The sequence below is a fragment of the Salvelinus sp. IW2-2015 genome, linkage group LG11 (assembly GCF_002910315.2).
Source record: "Salvelinus sp. IW2-2015 linkage group LG11, ASM291031v2, whole genome shotgun sequence".
Lineage (NCBI taxonomy): Eukaryota > Metazoa > Chordata > Actinopteri > Salmoniformes > Salmonidae > Salvelinus > Salvelinus sp. IW2-2015.
In genome coordinates, this window is record NC_036851.1 from 20,852,871 (window position 1) to 20,865,193 (window position 12,323).

The following is a 12,323-nucleotide window of genomic DNA, read 5'->3' on the forward strand; positions in this document are numbered from 1 at the left end:
TTTGGTTAATATGGTGTTTCTATTCAGAGAAAAACGAAACCCTCAGCGTTTCTGTTAGGATGGAATGGAAAATATGGTGCTGTACAACGTGACGGTCGGGAGTAGGCTACAGGATTGGAAGATTCTAAATTGTTTGCCTTCATTAGACAACTTTGTTCCAATATTTCTGTAAATCAGTGATATTTATTCCCATAGTAATTCGTTATGGATCCATAACTAAATCAACATCTGCATTTTGAAGGAGTATTTTTATTTTATTTTATTAACGAAATGTGTATTCGTTTATTAGGCTACTGTGCAGGAGAGCAGTCCGTGTCTGTACTACAGAAACATGGGAGACCATAGTTGTGATGTCTTCACTATTATTCTACAATGTAGAAAATAGTAAAAATAAAGAAAAATCCTGGAATGAGTAGGTGTGTCCAAACTTTTGACTGGTACTTAACTTGATTAATATTAGGGTTTTTTGTATTCCATGAGAAATTAAAAATCCTCTGGGTTTCCGTTAGGATGGAACAGAAAATATGGCGCTGTACAACGTCACACAAAAATTCAGAGCATTGTCAGATTGTTAGTTTGTAAATTCAGACCGTTTTGCTCTTGGACCGCACACTGGACTTTCGGGCCAAGGAGTTGGGTTGATTTGAGCATTCTGGCCTTACAACGACAGTCAAGCACCCAAGCTAACGTTGGCTAGCTTGCTAGCTACTTCCAGACACAAATGAGACCAGTCTGACCTTTTAACTCGCCCTAGCAGAGCTGGTAAGGCAGTTTTCGTGTTAACTAGAGCGTTGATGACTGTAACTGTGCTGCTGAAAACAATTTAATTAGGCTTTCTTTGCCGACAACAGCAATATTCAACGGGTGATGAGCGCTTGTAAATTAACTATTCTGCGCTCTGGCACACTCAGACGAGAATGCTCTGAAATCGGTGTAGATAGCCAGAGCGAATTTACGAAAGCACCCTAATGTCCATTGAGAACACACAACAACTATACCATTTACCTACGCTAAGAATGACGGGAATAATCAAGTCAATAAATGTTGGGTAGTTAGATGTATAACTACTAACAGTAGGTAGCTAGCTAACATACCGGTATATACTGCTGTAATGATATGCTATGTGGTTCGTAAGCACAGCATAGCTAAAAAATTGTCAGCCAACATAACATGTAAGGTAACTTATTCGAAAAATCATTACTTTATTACATTGCGTAGCTAGGCCTGGAGTGGCCTAGCCAGTCTCCAGATCTCAACCCCATAGAAAATCTTTGGAGGACGTTGAAAGTCCGTGTTGCCCAGCAACAGCCCCAAAACATCACTGCTCTAGAGGAGATCTGCATGGAGGAATGGGCCAAAATACCAGCAACAGTGTGTGAAAACCTTGTGAAGACTTACAGAAAACGTTTGACCTCTGTCATTGCCAACAAAGGGTATATAACAAAGTATTGAGATAAACTTTTGTTATTGACCAAATACTTATTTTCCACCATAATTTGCAAATAAATAAATTAAAAATCCTACAATGTGATTTTCTGGATTTGTTTTCTCATTTTGTCTGTCATAGTTGAAGTGTACCTATGATGAAAATTACAGGCCTCTCTCATCTTTTTAAGTGGGAGAACTTGCACAATTGATGGCTGACTAAATACTTTTTTGCCCCACTGTGTATATATATACAGTATATAATCATATTTCATGACAATGTAACGGTTAACTTTTTTTACAGAAGGATGACAGAACACAATATGTTTGTCAGGGAATGCTATTCTGATAAGTCAGATGAAGAGTTACACCAGAAAGTCAGCACCCTTAAGGCAAGGATGCCCCATGCGGGCTTTAGAATGGTCAAAGAAGTCTCAGAGCAATGGGCCATCATGTACAATGGAGAAGAGTCTTTGCAGTGTGTAGATGGTGCAGGTATAATTGCATATTTCCCATCACCTAATGAACAACCACAATACCAGTCTGGTGTTAAGCTTTCTGTGCTGTATTGACGTATCCTGAAAATGACTTCTGCTGCTTTAGATTGAACGGTCATATCTCAGTTATTGTTTTCATATCTACAAAAAATAAGCAATTGTCTTTATTTTCAGAGAGCGAGCTGATCAAGGAGTCGAAAATGTAGATATTGCCAGATGTTCACTGTCCGAGGAACAGGCCATGGACGCTTTATTGCTGGCAAAAGTGTCCATAACCAGAGGTAATTAAACTGTTCTGTGTTTTTCTCTTTTCCTCTCTGCCTGTTTTGTTGTTCATGGAACCTGTCTCACATGTATTAATTTAAAAAACCTTAAGATGTCAGCTGCTAATTTTCAGATTTACACCACATAAACACAGCCATTTCCACTGGGCTATCTGTTGCTGCCAAGTCATGATTTCCCTGCGGGTTAGCCTTGCAATAACCAAGTGGTGAGACACATAGCCCTCTATATTTAAATGTTTCAAGTACACTCCGATAGGTGTCTGCGTCACATACAGTATCTTCTATTGACATTATCTTCTATTGTCGTGTCTGTTTTTCAGCACAAAGTACTCTGTAGCCACTTAGTGTGGACACCAGGTGAGACCACACACACACACACAATAACAGTCTCTCTCCTTCACTTCATCCCTCTCCCCCTTCTCCCTAAATCCTCTAGGTTATATCAGCTGTGTTGGTGAACCCCTCCCGCATCTGAACTGGCAGACACAGATGGCACAGCATGATCACAAGTGAGAGGTCACTTGGTCGGGTCAACAGGAAGTATTATTAAAGAGATGCTTTACATTGAAATACAGATAGAGATGTAGTAGTCCCAGAGTTAATGATCCAAGGTCAGTTTTGCATTTCACCTCCTAATGATTATGATGACTGACCGTGTTAGAATAAAAAAAAACAAGGCTTAATCATGCTCTCTCTCTATCCATCTGTCTCTCGTCTGCAGGTATGTTTTGATGTGAGAGAGGAAGCCAGTCCCGTCATCGCCACGTCACCCGCTCTTAAGATAATCTTCGGGCCAACTGGGGGCCCAAGGCTGGTTAGGAGACACTGTAATTGTGATGAACTGAGAGAATATTAGGGTAGCACTGTAATTCATTAATCATATGCTGTCTGCCTCTGTTCTTACCTCTTTCCCTTTCTGTCTTCTATACCTCTCTCCCCACCTCGTCTTTCTTCCTCGTTTTATAATGAACACCATATGTGCATTGACGTACAGATTGAATTTGTATTTATAATATTACAATTATCATAATTATAATGCATGCATTTATAACACCTGGATAATGAACTTCTTTCAATAAAGCGTTTCACATTCTCCACTGGTTGAAATTAAGTATCTCATTGAAATACTACAGATTAATGCAGATGAAGGGAGTTAGATATTTCTGTATATGAATTACAAATCAGCCTTTACTTAAATCATGTTTCTAGTCTATTGCATAGTTACAATGTGTAATCATTGATGTCCCAGTAGCAGGAGTGGTAAACACTGTTGAAGTGTATAATTGTAATACATACATGCAGACACAGCGTCCTTCAAAGAATGTTTGAGTTTGATATGACTGAAATAATGTCTCAGAGATTCATACCTGAACCCCACCTTTATTTGCCAAGGAAGAGTACATGATCAGTGAATATATTCAATGTACAGGCTACAATGTGGGGATCTCATGCATGGTAATAACTACAGTACAGGTATATAGGAATTGCATACATGGCAAAATAAAGTTATTATATTCTACTCTATCCATAGGCTTCACTAATGCCATTCAGACTTGAAGTTGATACAACAACTATGATAGCTGAGGTTCATAGATTGGTATGAATATTAGTTCAGAACCTAACGTTTTAGGGTCCATACACAGATCGGCTACATACTGTAGCTAGCTACACATCCATAGGCATTCAGTTATTTVTATCCTCCACTACACAATAAGCAAGTAAATAGTTAACTATGTTACTTCAGCTGCATTGCAAGGCAAGCTTGCACAATTGTAAATTCATTATGCAATACATTTTTTAGCTAGCTAGATCCTTTACATCCACTGTTTCACAAGATGACAGCCTGGTTTGCTGGTTCTCAGGAGTCCCTAAAACATTAAACAACACGAATTACAAATTCATTCTCATGTCATAATACTAGCTAGCTAGCTGGCTAATGTTAACTTGTCAGATAACTTGCTAAATAGATAAATAAATAGCGATTTTCGTAAATTAACTTTATGACAAAAGAATATGCACAAGCGTTTGTCTCTACATTAACTAACATATTCCTCTCAATTGTAAATGTTTTGCTTGACTCGTTATAACAACTTACATTTAGTTTCGCCGTAATGTTTAGTCAGCCATCTTCACCCAGGGACCGTTGACTCGCGTCAAATTCGTCATTGGAACCACTCGATATGATTGGTCATATAAAAACCTTGGGACCCAAATGCATAATTAGTGCTCTAACTCCCCCTTGCAGTGGTCTGGAGCAATGAAGCCATGACGCTGGGTACCTCTAAGTCCCGCGGTGTAAGCACGCAACTTTTAAAGGAGGAACCACTGTAGTTAGGGATAAAGTGATCTGGATAGCCATTTGATTAACTATTTAGCAGTCTTATGGCTTGGGGGTAGAAGATGTTAAGGAGCCTTTTGGACCTAGACTTAGTGCTTTGGTACCGCTTGCCGTGCAGTAGCAGAGAGAACAGTCTATGACTAGAGTGGCTGGAGTCTTTGACAATTTTTAGGGCCTTCCTCTGACACCGCCTGGTATAGAGGTCCTGGATGGCAGGAAGCTTGGCCCCAGTGATGTACTGGGCCGTAGGCACTACCCTCTGTAGCACCATATCAAGTGGTGATGCAACCAGTCAGGATGCTCTCAATGATGCAGCTGTAGAAATTTTTCAGGATCTGAGGACGCAAGCCAAATCTTTCAGTCTCCTGAGGGGGAAGAGGCGTTGTCGAGCCTTCTTCACATCTTTGTTTATTTGGACCATGATAGTTTATTAGCATGTGGACGCCAAGGAACTTGAAGCTCTCGACCCGCTCCACTACAGCACCATCAATGTGAATGGGAGCGTGCTCGGCCCTCCTTTTCCTGTAGTCCACAATCAGCTCTTTTGTCTTTCTCACATTGAGGGAGAGGTTGTTCCGGAGTTCCAAATTAAGCAGCAGCAGCTGAAAAGATGAGCTCCTACAAATATTGAAATTTAAATGTTTTTTTAGAGTAAAGTACATCGAAAAAAAAATCAAAAGAAAACTGCAAACTGAATAGGAGACCAAACAAGCAGCAAACAAAGAAGAAAGGCTTTTGAAAAGTAACAATTTTTCATAAAATTATACCGTTTTCTTAGCTAGCTAAGTTGTTTACCTGTTGCTAGGCAGTTGCTAGGGACATTCCTGAAAGAAGCTAGCTAGCTAACAAGGAGTGTCTAGTTGGCAGAAGAGAGAAGGGACAAGAAGGGACAAGTGGACAAAATAAGGACAGAAGAAAAGGGAAGGGGACATTAAGGTGAAGCAGTCCTCTAAAGAACACAAGACAATAATACAAGAAACAACACTTCTATTGCCTCTCCCTCTACGATACGCACTCCCGGTTTGGTTTGGAGCGAGTAGTTGCATTCCGCTTTGCTCCACAGGTAGTATTACAGGTAGTATTACATTTCATTTCATTACAGTACAACAGTTTGATTTGTTTGATCTTAGCTGGCTACATAGCCGTCTTTGTATCCAATATAATTGTGTAGTCTAGAGTAATTGTCGAGGTTACCTAGCCAGCTACACTTTCAAACAAAGTCAACAACGCAGCCACTGCTAGCTAGCCTATTTACCAGCCAGCAGTACTATATCATTTTAGTCAATAAGATTTTTTGCAACGTAGCTTAACTTTCTGAACATTCGAGACGTGTAGTCCACTTGTCATTCCAATCTCCTTTGCATTAGCGTAGCCTCTTCTGTAGCCTGTCAACTATGTGTCTGTCTATCCCTGTTCTCTCCTCTCTGCACAGACCATACAAACGCTTCACACCGCGTGGCCGCTGCTACTCTAACCTGGTGGTCCCAGCGCGCACGACCACGTGGAGTTCCAGGTCTCAGGCAGCCTCTGGAACTGCCGATCTGCGGCCAACAAGGCAGAGTTCATCTCAGCCTATGCTTCCCTCCAGTCCTCGACTTCTTGGCACTGACGAAACATGGATTACCACTGATAACACTGCTACTCCTACTGCTCTCTCCTCGTCTGCCCACGTGTTCTCGCACCCCCGAGAGCTTCTGGTCAGCGGGTGGTGGCACTGGGATCTCTCTCTCAAGTGGACATTCTCTCTTTCTTCTGACCATCTGTCTATCGCCCTTTGAATTCCATGTGTCACAGTTACCAGCCTTTCAAGCTTAACATCCTTATCATTTATCGCCTCCAGGTTCCTTGGAGAGTCATCAATGAGCTTGACGCCCTGATAAGTTCCTTTCCTGAGGATGGCTCACCTCTCACAGTTCTGGGTGACTTTAACCTCCCCGTCTACCTTTGACTCATTCCTCTCTGCCTCCTTCTTTCCACTCCTCTCCTTTCTTTACTCACCTCTCCCCCCCCCTACTCACAAGGCAGGCAATACGCTTGACCTCATCTTTACTAGATGCTGTTCTTCCACTAATCTCATTGCAACTCCCCTCCAAGTCTCCGACCACTACCTTGTATCCTTTTCCTCTCGCTCTCATCCAACACTTCCCACACTGCCCTACTCGGATGGTATCGCGCCGTCCCAACCTTCGCTCTCTCTCTCTCCGCTACTCTCTCCTCTTCCATCCTATCATCTCTTCCCTCTGCTCAAACCTTCTCCAACCTATCTCCTGATTCTGCCTCCTCAACCCTCCTCTCCTCCTTTCTGCATCTTTGACTCTCTATGTCCCCTATCCTCCAGGCCGGCTCGGTTCCTCCTCCTGCTCCGTGGCTCGACGACTCATTGCGAGCTCACAGAACAGGGTCCGGGCAGCCGAGCGGAATGGAGGAAACTCGCCTCCCTGCGGACCTGGCATCCTTTCACTCCTCCTCGCTACATTCTCCTCTTCTGTCTCTGCTGCTAAAGCCAATTTCTACCACTCTAAATTCCAGCATCTGCCTCTAACCCTAGGAAGCTCTTTGCCACCTTCTCCTCCTCCTGAATCCTCCTCCCCCCTCCCCCTCCTCCCTCTCTGCTGATGACTTCGTCAACCATTTTGAAAGAAGGTCGACGACATCCGATCCTCGTTTGCTAAGTCAAACGACACCGCTGGTTTCTGCTCACACTGCCCTACCCTGTGCTTTGACCTCTTTTTCTCCCTCTCTCTCCAGATGAAATCTCGCGTCTTGTGACGGCCGGCCGCCAACAACCTGCCCGCTTGACCCTATCCCCTCCTCTCTTCTCCAGACCATTTCCGGAGACCTTCTCTTTACCTCACCTCGCTCATCAACTCATCCTTGACCGCTGGCTACGTCCCTTCCGTCTTCAAGAGAGCGGAGTTGCACCCTTCTGAAAAAACCTACACTCGATCCCTCCGATGTCAACATTACAGACCAGTATCCTTCTTTCTTTTCTTCCAAAATCTTGAACGTGCCGTCCTTGCCAGCTCTCTCTGCTATCTCTCTCAGAATGACTTCTTGATCCAAATCAGTCAGGTTTCAAGACTAGTCATTCAACTGAGACTGCTCTTCTCTGTGTCACGGAGGCGCTCCGCACTGCTAAAGCTAACTCTCTCTCTCTGTTCTCATCTTCTAGACCTATCGGCTGCCTTTGATCTGTGAACCATCAGATCCTCCTCTCCACCCTCTCGAGCTGGGATCTCGGCGCGGCCACGCTTGGATTGCGTCCTACCTGACAGGTCGCTCCTACCAGGTGTGCGTGGCGAGAATCTGTTCTCGCACCACGTGCTCTCACCACTGGTGTCCCCAGGGCTCTGTTCTAGCCCTCTCCTATTCTCGCTATACACCAAGTCACTTGGCTCTGTCATATCCTCACATGGTCTCCTCTATCATTGCTATGCAGACGACACACAATTAATCTTCTCCTTTCCCCTCTGATAACCAGGTGGTGAATCGCATCTCTGCATGTCTGGCAGACATATCAGTGTGGATGACGGATCACACCTCAAGCTGAACCTCGCAAGACGGAGCTGCTCTTCCTCCCGGGAAGGACTGCCCGTTCCATGATCTCGCCATCACGGTTGACAACTCATTGTGTCCTCTCCCAGAGTGCTAAGAACTTGGCGTGATCCTGGACAACACCCTGTCGTTCTCAACTAACATCAAGGCGGTGACCCGTTCCTGTAGGTTCATGCTCTACAACATTCGCAGAGTACGACCCTGCCTCACGCAGGACGGCGCAGTCTAATCCAGGCAGTCATGATACTGCAGCTGTTGGCTGGGCTCCCTGCCTGTGCCATTAAACCCCTACAACTCATCCAGAACGCCCGCAGCCCGTCTGGTGTTCAACTTTCCCAAGTTCTCTCACGTCACCCCGCTCCTCCGCTCTCTCCACTGGCTTCCAGTTGAAGCTCGCATCCGTTACAAGACCATGGTGCTTGCCTACGGAGCTGTGAGGGACGGCACCTCCGTACCTTCAGGCTCTGATCAGGCCCTACACCCAAACAAGGGCACTGCGTTCATCACCTCTGGCCTGCTCGCCTCCCTACTCTGAGGAAGTACAGTTCCGCTCAGCCAGTCAAAACTGTTCGCTGTCTGGCACCCCAATGGTGGAACAAACTCCCTCACGACGCCAGATCAGCGGAGTCAATCCACTCCGGAGACACCTGAAACCCCACCTCTTTAAGGAATACCTAGGATAGGATAAAGTAATCCTTCTAACCACCCCCCCCCCTTAAAAGAGTTAGATGCACTATTGTAAAGTGGTTGTTCCACTGGATATCATAAGGTGAATGCACCAATTTGTAAGTCGCTCTGGATAAGAGCGTCTGCTAAATGACTTAAATGTAAAATGTAAATGTTGTTTTCCTGGCATCACAAGCCAAGGAACTTGAAGCTCTCGAACCAAATCCACTACAACACCGTCGATGTGAATGGGGGCGTGCTCGGCCCTCCTTTTTCTGTAGTCCACAATCAGCTCTTTTGTCTTGCTCACGTTGAGGGAGAGGTTGCTGTCCTGCGTCTCTGACCTCCTCCCTATAGGCTGTCTCATCCTTGTCGGTGATCAGGCCTACCCCCGTTGTGTCTTCGACAAACTTAATGATGGTGTTGGAGTTGTGCGTGGCCACGCATTCGTGGGTGAACAAGGGGTACAGCAGGGGACTAAGCACGCACCCCTTGAGGGGGCCCTGTGTTGAGAATCAACATGACAGATTCTTTTTTTTTAATTTAACAGTTATTTAACTAGGCAAGTCAGTTAAGAACAAATTCTTATTTACAACGACGGCCTACCCCGGCCAAACCCGGACGACTGTCACGTTCTTGATAATGGACGGACCAAGGCGCAGCGTGTGTAGAGTTCCACATCTTTATTACGGTGAAACAAAAAACAATAAACCAACAACGAAAAACGTGACATCAGTGGTGCAACAAACACAAACACAATATCCCACAAATATCCCACAAAGGGCTTCCTAAATATGATTACCAGCTGCCTCTAATTGGGAACCATACCATACAACCCACCAACATAGAAATAGAATGACTAGAACACCCCCCTAGTCACGCTCTGACCTAAACACCATAGAGAACCAAAGGCTCTCTATGGTCAGGGTGTGACAGTACCCCCCCTATCTAGGGTTTCTGGGATTATTAGTGAATGTGCATTATGCATCGTTCTTGTAACAAAAAAGGGCATTTTCATAGATAGACTTCAAAACCAGATCAGTGATTATTGCAACAAAAAAAGCAGGTTAAACTATTTCGATATAAAAATGACATTATTAGTGGGTCTTATCATTTTATTTAGTCTAGGTATAACTTCACAAACCCTGAATTCATTAGATTATTGCTGACTGTTTGGAATGCAGTGTATTTGACCTTTAATTGTATAACAACGCTTATTTAGATATATATATTGTTTTATCAATATATATATTGTGAATCGGCCAAACGTTTGAAAAAAAATGTAGATATGATTTTTAGGCCATATCGTCCAGGTCTAGTTGTGGTGATGTTAACTGTGTGCGCATCATTTATCCAGATCTGTTTTAATTACAGAAACACATGCAGCAGCAGCAGGACACTCACACATACACACAACAACACAGATTAACACACACATACACATACACACAAACACAAACATAGTTTATCATTGAAAAGGTAGGTTGTTCAAAGTCACCTTTACGAACTCTCCACATTAAGTCACATTCATTACCAGTACTGACAAATATTCACTTAATGGGACTCATTACATCCTAATAGAGGCACATCAGTACCTGTATCAATGTGGACCAAGACAGTGAGTAGAAAGAAAGTTGTTCTCCCAATAAGCCTCATCAGCCTCCCTCTGTGTGACAGAATACATCATTGGGTAGGTGGTAGACAAGGCCCTGAATTAGAATTTCTATTATTTAAATGTTTTGTGATTACAGTGCTTCATTACTATGAACGAGAAAATAATAGATACATAAATTCCTTGTACTTGTTAAGGGCAGATTGATCAGTCAGCTATTGTGTTGTGGAGTGGGGCTGAATAAGATCAAAACACAGCCGAGGACACAAACTGAGGCCATGATCAAAGAATTTCTGCTACAAAGGAATGGCATGAGGGGGACTATATGGTGAACACCACACATAAACACACACACACAGATTCGTCCCTCGTAACGGTCTGTCTGTCATCTATGGAAATGATCAATATGTGTTTTTATGTTTCACTCCTCCCATCAGCCTGTACAGTAGCCTACAGCACTGGAGCTCCTATTTTAGCTTCACAACACACTCCAGGGCCCAGTGGCATATGAACCCCTGTGTAAAAACAGTTACTGATTATGAGGCAACTTGGGAGAAGAGAGACAAAATGGGATAGTTAAGAGGCAGCTAGGAATATGAGCTAAAATAAAGCTTTGTTTGGTGAAGGAGAACGAGAGATAAAAACATAACGTTATGAATATAACTACTGCTCCCTAAAGGAGGGAAACGAGGTACAACATACTTTGGGGAGTTGCACTCTCGCAACTTAGGTTGAAGGATCTACAATCATGCCTAACAAGGCCAATGAAATCCACCCCTCGCTGGAATTCACGCGTGAGGCTCGGATTCATTGGCCGGCCGGGATGTCCTTGTCCCATCACGCTCTAGCGACTCCTGTGGCTGGCCGGGCGCATGCTTGCTGGCATGGTCACCAGGTTTACGGTGTTTCCTCCAACACATTGGTGCGTCTGGCTTCCGGGTTAAGCGGGCATTGTGTCAAGAAGCAGTGTGGCTTGGCTGGGTCGTGTTTCGGAGGACGCACGGCTCTTGAACTTTGCCTCTCCCGAGTCCGTACGGGAGTTGCAGCGATGGGACAAGACTGTAACTACCAATTGTATACCACGAAATTGGGGAGAAAAAGGAGTAAAAAGTAATTATCATAAAATTAAAATAAGAATTTCAGGAAGGATGTACGGATAACGTGTGCAGGTTCTCAACACGATTATCCGAGGCCAAAGCCATGAGCAGGTTTTGTAGGAGGATCTTCAGATCCACCGACTCCCGAGGCTCAAAGGGGGCCGCACACAATACCTCCAAAACCAGTGCCAAGTCCCATGTGGGCGCAATAGGTTTAGAGACCAGTCTGATATGACATTCACCTTTCAGGAACTGCACCACCAGGGGGTGGCCCCCAGTGAGGTTCCGTCAATTCCCACATGACATGCTGAGACAGTCGCCATGCACACTTTAAAAGTGGAGAATGCTTGAAAAGCTCATGTAGGAACATAAGGAAGGCCCTCACAGAGCACTGAAATTGAACAAGTCCTTTATATTGGCACCAGAGCTCAAACGTTTGCCACTCATGGAGGGTGCCCTTGCAGACTGAATGGTAGCAATAACATTTAGAGGTAAACCTCTAGCCATCAGATTGGCCTGCTTACAAGGCAGGCCCATAGGAACCAAATATCTGGCCTCGGTTGCCAAACCTGCCCGTGCGCCTGGGACAACAAGTCCCTGCAAAACGGAAATTTCCACTGGTCTCCGCCTAAAAGGCGAATGATCTCTGCAAACTAAGGCTGCCTGGGCCAACAGGGAGCCACAAGAATCAATGGTAAGCCCTCCCGGCGCATCCACTTCAACATGGGCTGAATCAGAACTATTGCCGTAAACGCGTAAAGGAGGGTACGAAGCCACTTGTGCACCAGAGCGTTTATTTTCAACGGGTCACTTAGGTCCCTCATCGAGAAAAATAGAAGACAGTGCACG

The 12,323-nt window shown here is 44.4% G+C and overlaps 1 protein-coding gene and 1 long non-coding RNA gene across 2 annotated transcripts in view; both read right to left on the reverse strand.

Annotated features, from left to right (window-relative positions):
- The window catches only part of LOC111969967 (calcium/calmodulin-dependent protein kinase type 1), a 105,873-nt gene that overhangs the window by 54,281 nt on the left and 39,269 nt on the right, over positions 1–12,323 (reverse strand). The window lies entirely within an intron of this gene.
- On the reverse strand, positions 3,553–4,399 carry LOC139028368 (uncharacterized). Its single transcript, XR_011480567.1, has 2 exons — positions 4,302–4,399; positions 3,553–4,074 (listed from the first exon to the last, which is right to left on the reverse strand). It is a non-coding gene; the product is annotated as an uncharacterized lncRNA (long non-coding RNA).